Genomic DNA, 14,421 nt, shown 5'->3' on the forward strand with positions numbered 1-14,421 from the left:
TACACTGTGTACTCTGTTTAGGGCCAAATAGCATTCTAGTTTGCTCTGTTTTTTTGGTTGATACTTTCCAATGTGTCAAGTAGTTATCTTTTTGTTTTTTCATAATTTGGTTAGGTCTAATTGTGTTGCTGTCCTGGGGCTCTGAGGGGTCTGTTTGTATTTGTGAACAGAGCCCCAGAACCAGCTGGCTGAGGGGACTCTTCTCTAGGTTCATCTCCTTGCAGGTTAGGGCTTTGTGATGGAAGGTTTGGGCTTTCCTGTAGGTGCTTGTGGAATTTAACAGCTCTGTTCTGGATTTTGATAATTCGTGGGTTTCATTAATTATTTGGGGTTTTGCGTTGTACTTTGAGGATATTTTTTTGCAGAATTCTGCATGCAGTCTCTCAATTGGGTGTTTGTCACGTGTTGTGAATTCTTGGTTGGTGAGCGGACCCCAGACCTCACAACCATAAAGGGCGCAATGGGTTCTATAAATGATTGGAGTATTTTTAGCCGGATTCTAATTGGGATGTCAAATTGTATGTTCCTTTTGATGGCGTAGAAGGACCGTATAATTGCTTTGTCTCGCAGATCATTCACAGCCTAGTGGAAGTTACCTGTGGCGCTGATGTTTAGGCTGAGGTATGTGTAATTCTTTGTGTGCTCTAGGGCAATGATGTCTTGAAGGAATTTATGCTCGTGGTCCTGGCATCTGGACTTTTGGAACACCATAATTTTTTTCTTCCTGAGATTCACTGTCAGGGCCCAAGTCTGACAGAATCTGTGCGGAAGATCTATGTGCTGCTGTAGGCCCTCCTTGGTTGGGGACAGAAGCACCACATCATCTGCAAACAGTAGACATTTGACTTCAGATTCTAGTAGGGTGAGGCCGGGTGATGCAGACTGTTCTAGTGCCCTCGCCAATTCATTGATATACAGTGGCTTGCGAAAGTATTCACCCCCCTTGGCATTTTTCCTATTTTGTTGCCTTACAACCTGGAATTAAAATGGATTTTTGGGGGTTTGTATCATTTGATTTATACAACATGCCTACCACTTTGAAGATGCAAAATATTTGTTATTGTTAAACAAACAAGACATAGTGTTTTCCTTGATGGCCAAAAAGCTCAATTTTTGTGTCATCTGACCAGGGTACCTTCTTCCATATGTTTGGGGAGTCTCCCACATGCCTTTTAGTGAACACCAAACGTGTTTGCTTATTTTTTTCCTTTAAGCAATGGCTTTTTTCTGGCAACTCTTCCGTAAAGCCCAGCTCTGTGGCGCGTACGACTTAAAGGTGGTCCTATGGACAGATACTCCAATCTCCGCTGTGGAGCTTTGCAGCTCCTTCAGGGTTATCTTTGGTCTCTTTGTTGCCTCTCTGATTAATGCCCTCCTTGCCTGGTCCGTGAGTTTTGGTGGGCGGCCCTCTCTTGGCAGGTTTGTTGTAGTGCCATATTCTTTCCATTTTTTAATAATGGATTTAATGGTGCTCCGTGGGATGTTCAAAGTTTCTGATATTTTTTTATAACCCAACCCTGATCTGTACTTCTCCACAACTTTCCCCTGACCTGTTTGGAGAGCTCCTTGGTCTTCATGGTGCCGCTTGCTTGGTGGTGCCCCTTGCTTAGTGGTGTTGCAGACTCTGGGCCTTTCAGAACAGGTGTGTGTATGTATGTGTGTGTGTGTATGTATATGATATATATATATATATATATATATATATATATATATATATATATATATATATATATATATATATATATATATATATATATATATATATATATATATATATATATATATATATATATACTGAGATCATGTGACAGATCATGTGACACTTAGATTGCACACAGGTGGACTTTATTTAACTAATTATGTGACTTCTGAAGGTAATTGGTTGCACCAGATCTTATTTAAGGGCTTCATAGCAAAGGGGGTGAATACATATGCACGCACCACTTTTCCGTTATTTATTTTTAGATTTTTTTTAACAAGTAATTTTTTTCCATTTCACTTCACCAATTTGGACTATTTTGTGTATGTCCATTACATGAAATCCAAATAAAAATCCATTTAAATTACAGGTTGTAATGCAACAAAATAGGAAAAACGCCAAGGGGGATGAATACTTTAGCAAGGCACTGTAAATGTTGAAGAGGCTCATCTGTGTGATTATCGCCAATTTTGACCTCCCACCTATTGTTTGTGTAACGCAGGTCAACTAATGTTGAATACTTATCGTTACTAGTGAGATTCCAGTAACCAATCATATTATATTAAATTGTGATATGTTTAAAAGTTGACAGCTATTACAAATCAGCTGTCAGAAGCTGCATGGCGAGCAGTTTATTTTTGAGCCAATCGTAACTCTACATTCAATCTTGTTCCCTCTCCTAACTTCACGTTCTACACCAGCGGGCGCCAACATGTTAAAAAGGAGCTAGAACGGAACGTGACGAGCTACCGCCATTCTATGGAAGAAAAGCTTTCAATCATTGCGAGAAGTTGTATAAAACTGAACTAAAAAGAGAAAACCGGATATTAACACTCACTTATCTATCTGAACGTGCTGTGAAGGGGTTGAGGGAAAGATTGACGCCAGGATTTGGTGAGTTTTCATAAGGAGAACGAGCCGCTAGCGATTAGGCTAGCTAAGCTATTGCTAGCATTTTGTGCGTGTTCATACTGAACCAAGCATACGCCGTTAACATTTAGGCTAGCTAAGCTATCGATCAATTGAAATAGCAAACGTTAGTGATCATGATAATCATGTATGGCGAACTATTTTAGTTTTCATACTTTTTATAAAATGGGATTAGCTATTATCATAATCTATTTTGGTACACAGTTTTATGTTTTATATTGCTTTATAAGAAATGGTATATAGGTGTAAGCACTAGTACTTTCCATTTGCCCAGGCTAGTCTATTGTTCAGTCCACGTGAGACCGGTGCTGTGGTTAGTGTAAAGCATTTTGACTCAGTTTTATTTTCTTATTCTTTTGTAAGAGATTAAAGCTAAGAGCTATATTAATGTAAATATGAAAGGTACTCATGGTATACATATTGTGTTGAACCTGTTTGTAAAACAGGTCAGGTTTTTTTGAGGATGAATTCAGTTCCACCAAGGCCGCCCGAACCCAGGACATCCGTAAGAAGATTTGCATGCGAAGATTAATTTTTTCCTTTTCCTTGGAGGACACTGAATTTGCACTGCCATACTACGGTGTGGTAGGATTCGTTGGTGCAAGACATCATTGCACCGCACATTGCAGTGGGACTGTCATAAGCACATACCACATTTAAACGCCTTACAGTGTTGATTGATATGCACAGTCACTCACATTTCATTCCATCTTTTTATAGTGGTTTATAAGTCAGTATTTGCGAATTGGGTTGTGTTTTTCTGTGGATTCATGTTAATTGTATTTGTATTGAACTTTGAACATTGAAAGCTGAGATGCCCTCGGATTAAAAATAGAGTTGGGTGCACCCTAGTAAACTACAGGTGGGATATATGGCCGATATCTGAGTCTATTGTAATGTTGATGTATTGAATTCATATTGAGCTCATTGTACAAATGTTACATATCAATATTGACTGAAGGTGATTCTTTTTTTTTGGTAAGAATTTATTTTCTCCAAAATACAAACCGGCATTCTTTTCCTAAATGATTCCTAAATGATTCAGTTGTGTGATTCTTAACTTCTCCTAATTCTAATAGTAGAGAACCTAACTGGTCCAATCGAGTTTAAGCTTCAACATACAGTGTTAAGCAATTGTCACATTTTGTCTACATTGATTTTATAATATCGTGGCCCCTCCCCTCCCAGTCGTTTATCCATACAGTGCCTTCACACCACTTGACTTTTTCCACGTTTTAGTTGTTACAGCTTGAATTTTTAAATGGATTAAATAGATTTTGTCACTGGCCTACACACACTGCCCCATAATGTCGAAGTGGAATTATGTTTTTAGACATTTTAAAAATGAAACGCTGAAATGTATTAAGTCAATAAGTATTAAATTCCTTTGTTATGACAAGCCTAAATAAATTCAGGAGTAAAAATTAACTTTAACATGTCACATAAGTTGCATGGACTCACTCTGTTAGGGGGTGTGATGAGCTCGACAACAGAGTCTCACAACTCAATCACTGGTTGAAAACTGTTTCCTGTTCCTCCCAAAATTTAGAATTTGTAGATAACTGGCCCTCTTTCTGGGACTCACCCACAAACAGGACCAAGCCTGGCCTGCTGAGGAGTGATGGACTCCATCCTAGCTGGAGGGGTGCTACAGGACCAAGCCTGGCCTGTTGAGGAGTGATGGACTCCATCCTAGCTGGAGGGGTGCTACAGGACCAAGCCTGGCCTGCTGAGGAGTGATGGACTCCATCCTAGCTGGAGGGGTGCTACAGGACCAAGCCTGGCCTGTTGAGGAGTGATGGACTCCATCCTAGCTGGAGGGGTGCTACAGGACCAAGCCTGGCCTGCTGAGGAGTGATGGACTCCATCCTAGCTGGAGGGGTGCTACAGGACCAAGCCTGGCCTGCTGAGGAGTGATGGACTCCATCCTAGCTGGAGGGGTGCTACAGGACCAAGCCTGGCCTGCTGAGGAGTGATGGACTCCATCCTAGCTGGAGGGTTGTTACAGGACCAAGCCTGGCCTGCTGAGGAGTGATGGACTCCATCCTAGCTGGAGGGGTGCTACAGGACCAAGCCTGGCCTGCTGAGGAGTGACGGACTCCATCCTAGCTGGAGGGGTGTTACAGGACCAAGCCTGGCCTGCTGAGGAGTGATGGACTCCATCCTAGATGGAGGGGTGTTACAGGACCAAGCCTGGCCTGCTGAGGAGTGATGGACTCCATCCTAGCTGGAGGGGTGCTACAGGACCAAGCCTGGCCTGCTGAGGAGTGATGGACTCCATCCTAGCTGGAGGGGTGCTCTCATCTTATCTACCAACATAGACAGGGCTCTAACTCCTCTAGCTCCACAATGAGACAGGGTGCAGGCTAGGCAGCAGGCTGTTAGCCTCCCCAATGAGACAGGGTGCAGGCCAGGCAGCAGGCTGTTAGCCTCCCCAATGAGACAGGGTGCAGGCCAGGCAGCAGGCTGTTAGCCTCCCCAATGAGACAGGGTGCAGGCCAGGCAGCAGGCTGTTAGCCTCCCCAATGAGACAGGGTGCAGGCCAGGCAGCAGGCTGTTAGCCTCCCCAATGAGACAGGGTGCAGGCCAGGCAGCAGGCTGTTAGCCTCCCCAATGAGACAGGGTGCAGGCCAGGCAGCAGGCTGTTAGCCTCCCCAATGAGACAGGGTGCAGGCCAGGCAGCAGGCTGTTAGCCAGCCCAATGAGACAGGGTGCAGGCCAGGCAGCAGGCTGTTAGCCAGCCCAATGAGACAGGGTGCAGGCCAGGCAGCAGGCTGTTAGCCTCCCCAATGAGACAGGGTGCAGGCCAGGCAGCAGGCTGTTAGCCAGCCCAATGAGACAGGGTGCAGGCCAGGCAGCAGGCTGTTAGCCAGCCCAATGAGACAGGGTGCAGGCCAGGCAGCGGGCTGTTAGCCAGCCTGACAGCTTAGTGGAGTCTGCCACTAGCACAGTCAGGGTAGTCAGCTCAGCTTTCCCCATTGAGACCGTGTCTGTGCCTCGATCTAGGTTGAGGAAAACTAAACATGGCGGTGTTCGCCTTAGCAATCTCACTGGAATAAAGACCTCCTCCATTCCTGTCATTATTGAAAGAGATTGTGATATCGCACATCTCAAAATAGGGCTACTTAATGTTAGATCCCTCACTTCCAAGGCAGTTATGGTCAATGAACTAATCACTGATCGTAATCTTGATGTGATTGGCCTGACTGAAACATGGCTCAAGCCTGATGAATTTACTGTGTTAAATGAGGCCTCTCCTCCATATCCCCCGCGCATGCTGCAAAGGCGGAGTTGTTGCTAACATTTACGATAGCAAATGTCAATTTACCCCCCCCAAAAATGACTGCGTTTTCATCTTTTGAGCTTCTAGTCATGAAATCTATGCAGCCTACTCAATCACTTTTTATAGCTACTGTTTACAGCCCTCCAGTTCCCTGAATTTATATCAGACCTTGTAGTCATGGCAGATAATATTCAAATTTTTGGTGACTTTAATATTCACATGGAAAAGTCCACAGACCCACTCCAATAGGCTTTCGGAGCCATTATCGACTCAGTGGGTTTTGTCCAACATGTTTCCGGACCTACTCATTGCCACAGTCATACCCTGGATCTAGTTTTGTCCCATGGAATAAATATTGTGGATCTAAATGTTTTTCCTCATAATCCTGGACTATCGGACCACCATCTTATTACGTTTGCAGTCGCAACAAATAATCTGCTCAGACCCCAACCAAGGATCATCAAAAGCCGTGCTATAAATTCTCAGACAACCCAAAGATTCCTAGAGGCCCTTCCAGACTCCCTCCACCTACTCAAGAACGTCAGAGTACAAAAATCAGTTAACGACATAACTGAGGATCTAAATGTAACCTTGCGTAACACCCTAGATGCAGTCGCACCCCTAAAAACAAAAAACATTTGTCACAAGAAACTAGCTCCCTGGTATACAGAAAATACCCGAGCCCTGAAGCAAGCCTCCAGAAAATTGGAACGGAAAATGCGGCTATGGAACCCTGACCTGTTCACCGGACGTGCTACCTTGTCCCGGACCTGCTGTTTTCAACTCTCTCTCTCTACCGCACCTGCTATTTCAACCTCTAAATGCCCGGCTATGAAAAGCCAAGTGACATTTACTCCTGATGTACTGACCTGTTGCAACCTCTACAACCACTGTGATTATTATTTGACCCTGCTGGTCATCTATGAACGTTTGAACATCTTGGAGAAAAATCTGGCCTTAATGGCCATGTACTGTTATAATCTCCACCCGGCACAGCCAGAAGAGGACTGGTACCTCTCTAGACTGTAGCCTGGTTCCTCTCTAGGTTTCTTCCTAGGTTCCTGCCTTTTCTATGGAGTTTTTCCTAGCCACCGTGCTTCTACATCTGCATTGCTTGCTGTTTGGGGTTTTAGGCTGGGTTTCTGAATAGCACTTTGTGACATCTGCTGATGTAAAAAGGGCTTTATAAATACATTTGATTTATTGAATAATAGTGTTAAGATTTTCACTGTACCCTGCAATCACACACCTGCAACCCTGTGACTATTAAACACTTAATCTCTGAACATGATTTTTGAATGACAACCTCATCTCTCTACCCCACACATACAATTATCTGTAAGGTCCCTCTGTCGAGCAGTGAATTTCAAACACAGATTTAACTACGAAGACCAGGAAAGTTTTCTAATACCTTAAAAAAAAAAAAAAGTAAAAGCAGACATTGAATATCCCTTTGAGCATGGTGAAGTTATTAATTACACTTTGGATGGTGTATCAATACACCCAGTGACTACAAAAATACAGGCATCCTTCCTAACTCAGTTGCCAGAGAGGAAGGAAACCGCTCAGGGATTTCACCATGAGGCCAATAGTGACTTTAAAAAAGAGTTTAATGGCTGTGATCGGAGAAGACTGGGGATGGATCAACAACATTGTAGTTACTCCACAATAACAACCTATTTGACAAAGTGAAAAGAAGGAAGCCTGTACAGAATACAAATATTCCAAAACATGTATCTTGTTTGCAACAAGGCACTAAAGTAATACTGGAAAAAATGTGGCAAAGAAATTAACTTTTATACCAAGTTTTATGTGCCACTAAGTACCTCTCTCCATATTCTCAAGCATCATGGCTGCATCATGTTATGGGTATGCTTGTAATTGTTAAAGGCTGGGGAGTTTTTCACAATAAAAAAAGCACAGGCAAAATCTTAGATGAAAAGATGCTTTCCACCAGATGAATTCACTTTTCAGTTGGACAATAACCTAAACAAAATACTGGCGAAATCTAGACTTGAGTTGCTTACCAAGAAGACATTGAATGTTCCTGAGTGGCCGAGTTACAGTTTTGACTTGAATCTACTTGAAAAATCTATGGCAAGACCTCAAAATAGTTGTCTAGCACTGATCAACAACCAATTTGACAGAGTTTGAAGAATTCTGAAAATAATAATGGGCAAAATGTTGCACAATCCAGGTGTGGAAAGCTCTTAGAGACTTACCCAGAAAGACTCATAGCTGTAATCGCTGCAAAAGGTGCTTCTACAAAGTATTGACTCGGGTGTTAAATTAGATATTTATCCATTTCATTTTCAAAAATATGTTTTTCACTTTTGTCATTATGGGGTATTGTGTGTAGAAAAACAAACAATTTAATCCATTTTGAATTCAGGCTGTAACACAACAAAATGTGGAATAAGTCAAGGGGTATGAATACTTTTTGCATTATGTCCCTGTGAAAAAGTTTCTAAACCTGGTTTGTGTATATTGTCAATCTCAAGTTCTCTGGGCTGCGGCGGTCATGAAATTGTCAGCCATTTATTGTCATGCAAAAGATTGCCGGACTTGCGGTAATTGACCGTTAATTAACATAAACACATTTAGCATCTCCAGGCCTCCACATATACAAGCCACTGATGTATAATAAATATAATAAATCAATGTAATATTTTTTATTTTAGTAAAGTCTAAAGAAACATGATTTGAAGAAAAATGTATTTCAGAACAACAGAATATGAGTTGTTCTACTGTGTTACCTGGCTATGCTTCATGCCATAGGCTGTAGGCTTGTTCATTTAGCTGACAAGATATGCTTAGAAGTCCCGTGACATTATGTTATATGATTTTATAGTAAGAAGAATATAATTGAACTTAGCTGTGTGTATATATATATATATATATATGGATATTTTTCCCATTATAGATATGGCTATGTTGAGCGTGAAGGTGAACATTTGAAACAGGTCCTATATGCTACATTTTAATTATTTGTTATTTGAGTTATTTGGCAACCTTAGTTGTAAAATGATACAAACCTTACAATGTCTTAGAAATCAAAACATAAACTCAGCAAAAAAACAAACGTCCCTTTGTCAGGACCCTTTCTTTCAAAGATAATTCATAAAAATCCAAATAACTTCACAGATCTTCATTGTAAAGGGTTTAAACACTGTTTCCCATGCTTGTTCAATGAACCATAAACAATGAATGAACATGCACCTGTGGAACGGTCGTTAAGACACTAACAGCTTACAGACGGTAGGCAATTAAGGTCACAGTTATGAAAACTTAGGACATTAAAGAGGACTTTCTACTGACTCTGAAAAACACCAAAAGAAAGATGCCCAGGGTCCCTGCTCATCTGCGTGAACGTGCCTTAGGCATGCCGCAAGGAGGCATGAGGACTGCAGATGTCCGTACTGTGAGACGTCTAAGACAGCGCTACAGGGAGACAGGACGGACAGCTGATCGTCCTCGCAGTGGCAGACCACGTGCAACAACACCTGCACAGGATCGGTACATCCGAACATCACACATGCGGGACAGGTACAGGATGGCAACAACAACTGCCCGAGTTACACCAGGAACGCACAATCCCTCCATCAGTGCTCAGACTGTCCACAATAGGCTGAGAGAGGCTGGACTGAGGGCTTGTAGGCCTGTTGTAAGGCAGGTCCTCACCAGACATCACCGGCAACAACGTCGCCTATGGGCACAAACCCACCGTCGCTGGACCAGACTGGACTGGCAAAAAGTACTCTTCACTGACGAGTCGCGGTTTTGTCTCACCAGGGGTGATGGTCTGATTCGCGTTTATCGTAGAAGGAATGAGCGTTACACTGAGGCCTGTACTCTGGAGCGGGATCGATTTGGAGGTGGAGGGTCCATCATGGTCTGGGGCGGTGTGTCACAGCATCATCGGACTGAGCTTGTTGTCATTGCAGGCAATCTCAACGCTGTGCATTACAGGGAAGACATCCTCCTCCCTCATGTGGTACCCTTCCTGCAGGCTCATCCTGACATGACCCTCCAGCATGACAATGCCATACTGCTCGTTCTGTGCGTGATTTCCTGCAAGACAGGAATGTCAGTCTTCTGCCATGGCCAGCGAAGAGCCCGGATCTCGATCCCATTGAGCAGCACGTCTGGGACCTGTTGGATTGGAGGGTGAGGGCTAGGGCCATTCCCCCGAGAAATGTCCGGGAACTTGCAGGTGCCTTGGTGGAAGAGTGGGGTAACATCTCACAGCAAGAACTGGCAAATCTGGTGCAGTCCATGAGGAGGAGATGCACTTCAGTACTTAATGCAGCTGGTGGCCACACCAGGTTACTAACTGTTACTTTTGATTTTGACCCCCACTTTGTTCAGGGACACATTATTCAATTTCTGTTAGTCACATGTCTGTGGAACTTGTTCAGTTTATGTCTCAGTTGTTAAATCTTATGTTCATACAAATATTTACACATGTTAAGTTTGCTGAAAATAAAGGCAGTTGACAGTGAGACTACGTTACCTTTTTTTGCTGAGTTTATATGGGCTGCATGATGCGACTACAGGCAATTTATGATTTTGAGAAAGTAGCATCCAAAAAGCGTGCCCTCTGTTGCTGACCTCCGGCTGCACAGCTGTTCTCTCATCAAGTCATATTTTCACCCATCAGACTATTCTCAATTTAATCTTGTCTTTTAGTAATATGTCAAATTTAGTTTAGATTTAGAATGGTCCATTTTCACAGGGGGAAAAAAAAACGACGTGTCATCTGTATGAAAAGAAAAGCTTGTTTCTCACTGGTCCGTTTCGTTAATTCGAGACATAGCGGAGATACCAGTTGTTCTCTGTTGGAGGCTGAGGGGAGTTAGGGTTAGTTCATGTTTGTGTACTAACGTGCGTGTGTGCGTGTGTGTGTGTGTGTGTGTGTGTGTGTGTGGACTAACGTACACTGTCTCTCTGTAGGTACCAGTTGTTCACTGAGAGGTTGTCTAAGCTGGAGGAGGCTGAGGGGAGTTTCGATGACTTCACCCGGAGTTACACGTCCTATGGTGTCCAGAGACAAGCTAACAACAGCTTAATGTTCAGAGAGTGGGCTCCGGGAGCCAAGGCCCTGTTCCTCACTGGGGACTTCAGTAAGTACACACACCGGCGCACGAGAGCACATACACGACACACGCGCTTTCCTTATCGCTAGCACACAAACATACATACATACATACATACATACATGCATACACTATCGTTCAAAAGTTTGGGGTCACTTAGAAAAGTCCTTGTTTTCAAAAGAAAAGCAATTTTTTTTGTCCATTTAAAAAAAAAAGAACATCAAATTGATCAGAAATACAGTGTAGACATTGTAAATGTTGTAAATGGCTATTGTAGCTGGAAACGGCTGATTTTTTAAAATGGAATATCTACACAGGCGTACAGAGGCCCATTATCAGCAACCATCAGTCCTGTGTTCCAATGGCAAGTTTATCATTTTAAAAGGCTAATTGATCATTAGAAAACCCTTTTGCAATTATGTTAGCACAGCTGAAAACTGTTGTGCTGATTAAAGAAGCAATAAAACTGGCCTTCTTGAGACTAGTTGAGTATCTGGAGCATCAGCAATTGTGGGTTCGATTACAAGATCAAAATGGCCAGAAACAAATAACTTTCTTCTGAAACTCGTCAGTCTATTCTTGTTCTGAGAAATGAAGGCTATTCCATGCGAGAAATTGCCAAGAAACTGAAGATCTCGTACAACGCTGTGTACTACTCCCTTCACAGAACAGCGCAAACTGGCTCTAACCAGAATAGAAAGAGGAGTGGGAGGCCCCGGTGCACAACTGAGCAAAAGGACAAATACATTACAGTGTCTAGTTTGAGAAACAGGCGCCTCACAGGTCCTCAACTGGCAGGTTCATTAAATAGTACCCGCAAAACACCAGTCTCAACGTCAACAGTGAAAAGGCGACACCGGGATGCTGACCTTCTAGGCAGAGTTGCAAAGAAAAAGCTGTATCTCAGACTGGCCATCTTAATATTTCTATTGGCCAGTCTGAGATATGGCTTTTTCTTTCCGTGACACACCATAGACTGACCAGGAGAATCCAGGTGAAAGCTATGATCCCTTATTGATGTCACTTGTTAAATCCACTTCAATCAGTGTAGATGAAGGGGAGGAGACAGGGTAAAGAAGGATTTTTATGAGAGAGAGTGAGATGTTGGAGGAGATGATTGTGTTCTAAACAACACTCCTAGCCCTTGGGGGGCTTGTGATGCCAGAGACAGAGCAGTTTAACAGACAAGTGTGTGTTTTCAGGTGAGTTCCCCAGGCCTTGTTAAGCTGCAATGGCATCGCCTTAGGCCACTTTAACACCTCTCTGTCTGGAAATGGAGTCTGGGGAGTGTATTTGTTAGACAGTGCAAGCTAGTGTGTGTTATACGGTCTACTAAGGTGGCATGATTTGGTGCCTTGGGTATTCATCTCATAACACAATGTAACATAACACCAATAACTGCACTCTGCCTCTCTCTCTCGCTGCCTCTCTCTCTCTCGCTGCCTCTCTCTCTCTCTCGCTGCCTCTCTCTCTCTCGCTGCCTCTCTCTCTCGCTGCCCCTCTCTCTCTCTCTCGCTGCCTCTCTCTCTCTCTCACTGCCTCTCTCTCTCTGCCTCGGTCTCTCTCTCGCTGCCTCGGTCTCTCTCTCTGCCTCGGCCTCACTCTCTCTCTCTCGGTCTCGCTCGCTCTCTCTCTCTCGGCCTCGCTCGCTCTCTCTCTCTCGGCCTCGCTCGCTCTCTCTCTCTCGGCCTCGCTCGCTCTCTCTCTCTCGGCCTCGCTCGCTCTCTCTCTCTCGGCCTCGCTCGCTCTCTCTCTCTCGGCCTCGCTCGCTCTCTCTCTCTCGGCCTCGCTCGCTCTCTCTCTCTCGGCCTCGCTCGCTCTCTCTCTCGGCCTCGCCTCTCTCTCTCGGCCTCGCGCTTCTCTCTCTCGGCCTCGCGCTCTCTCTCTCTCTGCCTCGCGCTCTCTCTCTCTGCCTCGCGCTCTCTCTCTGCCTCTCTCTCTCTCTGCCTCTCTCTCTCTCTGCCTCTCTCTCTGCCTCTCTCTCTCGCTCTGCCTCTCTCTCTCGCTCTGCCTCTCTCTCTCTCTCTCTCGCTCTGCCTCGCTCTCTCTCTCTCTCTGCCTCGCTTTCTCTCTCTGCCTCGCTCTCTCTCTCTCTCTGCACTCTGCCTCACTCGCTGCCTCGCTCTCTCTCTCGCTGCCTCGCTCTCTCTCTCGCTGCCTCGCTCTCTCTCTCGCTGCCTCGCTCTCTCTCTCTCTCTCGCTGCCTCGCTCTCTCTCTCGCTGCCTCGCTCTCTCTCTCTCTCTCGCTGCCTCGCTCTCTCTCTCTCTCTCTGCACTCTCTCTCTGCACTCTCTCTCTCTCTCGCTGCCTCTCTCTCTCGCTGCCTCTCTCTCTCTCGCTGCCTCGCTCTCTCTCTCTCGCTGCCTCGCTCTCTCTCTCTCTCTCGCTGCCTCGCTCTCTCTCTCTCTGCTCTCTCTCTCTCTCTCTCTCTCTGCCTCGCTCTCCCTCTCTCTCTCTCTCACTGCCTCGCTCTCTCTCTGCACTCTGCCTCTCTCTCTGCACTGCCTCTCTCTCTGCACTCTGCCTCTCTCTCTCTGAACTCTCTCTCTCTGCCTCTCTCTCTCTCTGCCTCTCTCTCTCGCTGCCTCTCTCTCTCGCTGCCTCTCTCTCTCGCTGCCTCTCTCTCTATCTCTCCCTCTCGCTGCCTCTCTCTCTGCACTCTGCCTCTCTCTCTCTGCACTCTGCCTCTCTCTCTCTGCACTCTGCCTCTCGCTCTCTGCACTCTGCCTCTCGCTCTCTGCACTCTGCCTCTCTCTCTCACTCTGCCTCTCTCTCTGTCTGCCTCTCACTGCCTCTCTCTCTCTGCCTCGCTCTCTCTCTCTGCCTCGCTCTCTCTCTCTGCCTCTCTCTGCCTCGCTCTCTGTCTGCCTCTCACTGCCTCGCTCTCTGTCTGCCTCTCACTGCCTCGCTCTCTCACTGCCTCTCTCTCTCACTGCCTCGCTCTCTCACGGCCTCTCTCTCGGCCTCGCTCGCTCTCTCTCTCTCGGCCTCGCTCGCTCTCTCTCTCTCGGCCTCGCGCTCTCTCTCTCTCGGCCTCGCGCTCTCTCTCTCTCGGCCTCGCGCTCTCTCTCTCTCTGCCTCGCGCTCTCTCTCTCTGCCTCGCGCTCTCTCTCTGCCTGCGCTCTCTCTCTGCCTCTCTCTCTCTGCCTCTCTCTCTCTGCCTCTCTCTCTCTCTGCCTCTCTCTCTGCCTCTCTCTCTCTCGCTCTGCCTCTCTCTCTCTCTCTCGCTCTGCCTCGCTCTCTCTCTCTGCCTCGCTTTCTCTCTCTGCCTCGCTCTCTCTCTCTCTCTGCACTCTGCCTCACTCGCTGCCTCGCTCTCTCTCTCGCTGCCTCGCTCTCTCTCTCGCTGCCTCGCTCTCTCTCTCGCTGCCTCGCTCTCTCTCTCTCTCTCGCTGCCTCGCTCTCTCTCTCTC

At 45.6% G+C, this 14,421-nt stretch overlaps 1 pseudogene; it reads left to right on the forward strand.

The window, feature by feature from the left end:
• The window catches only part of LOC121542056, a 205,191-nt pseudogene that overhangs the window by 23,360 nt on the left and 167,410 nt on the right, over positions 1-14,421 (forward strand).

Source organism: Coregonus clupeaformis, unplaced genomic scaffold, assembly GCF_020615455.1.
Source record: "Coregonus clupeaformis isolate EN_2021a unplaced genomic scaffold, ASM2061545v1 scaf0208, whole genome shotgun sequence".
NCBI lineage: Eukaryota > Metazoa > Chordata > Actinopteri > Salmoniformes > Salmonidae > Coregonus > Coregonus clupeaformis.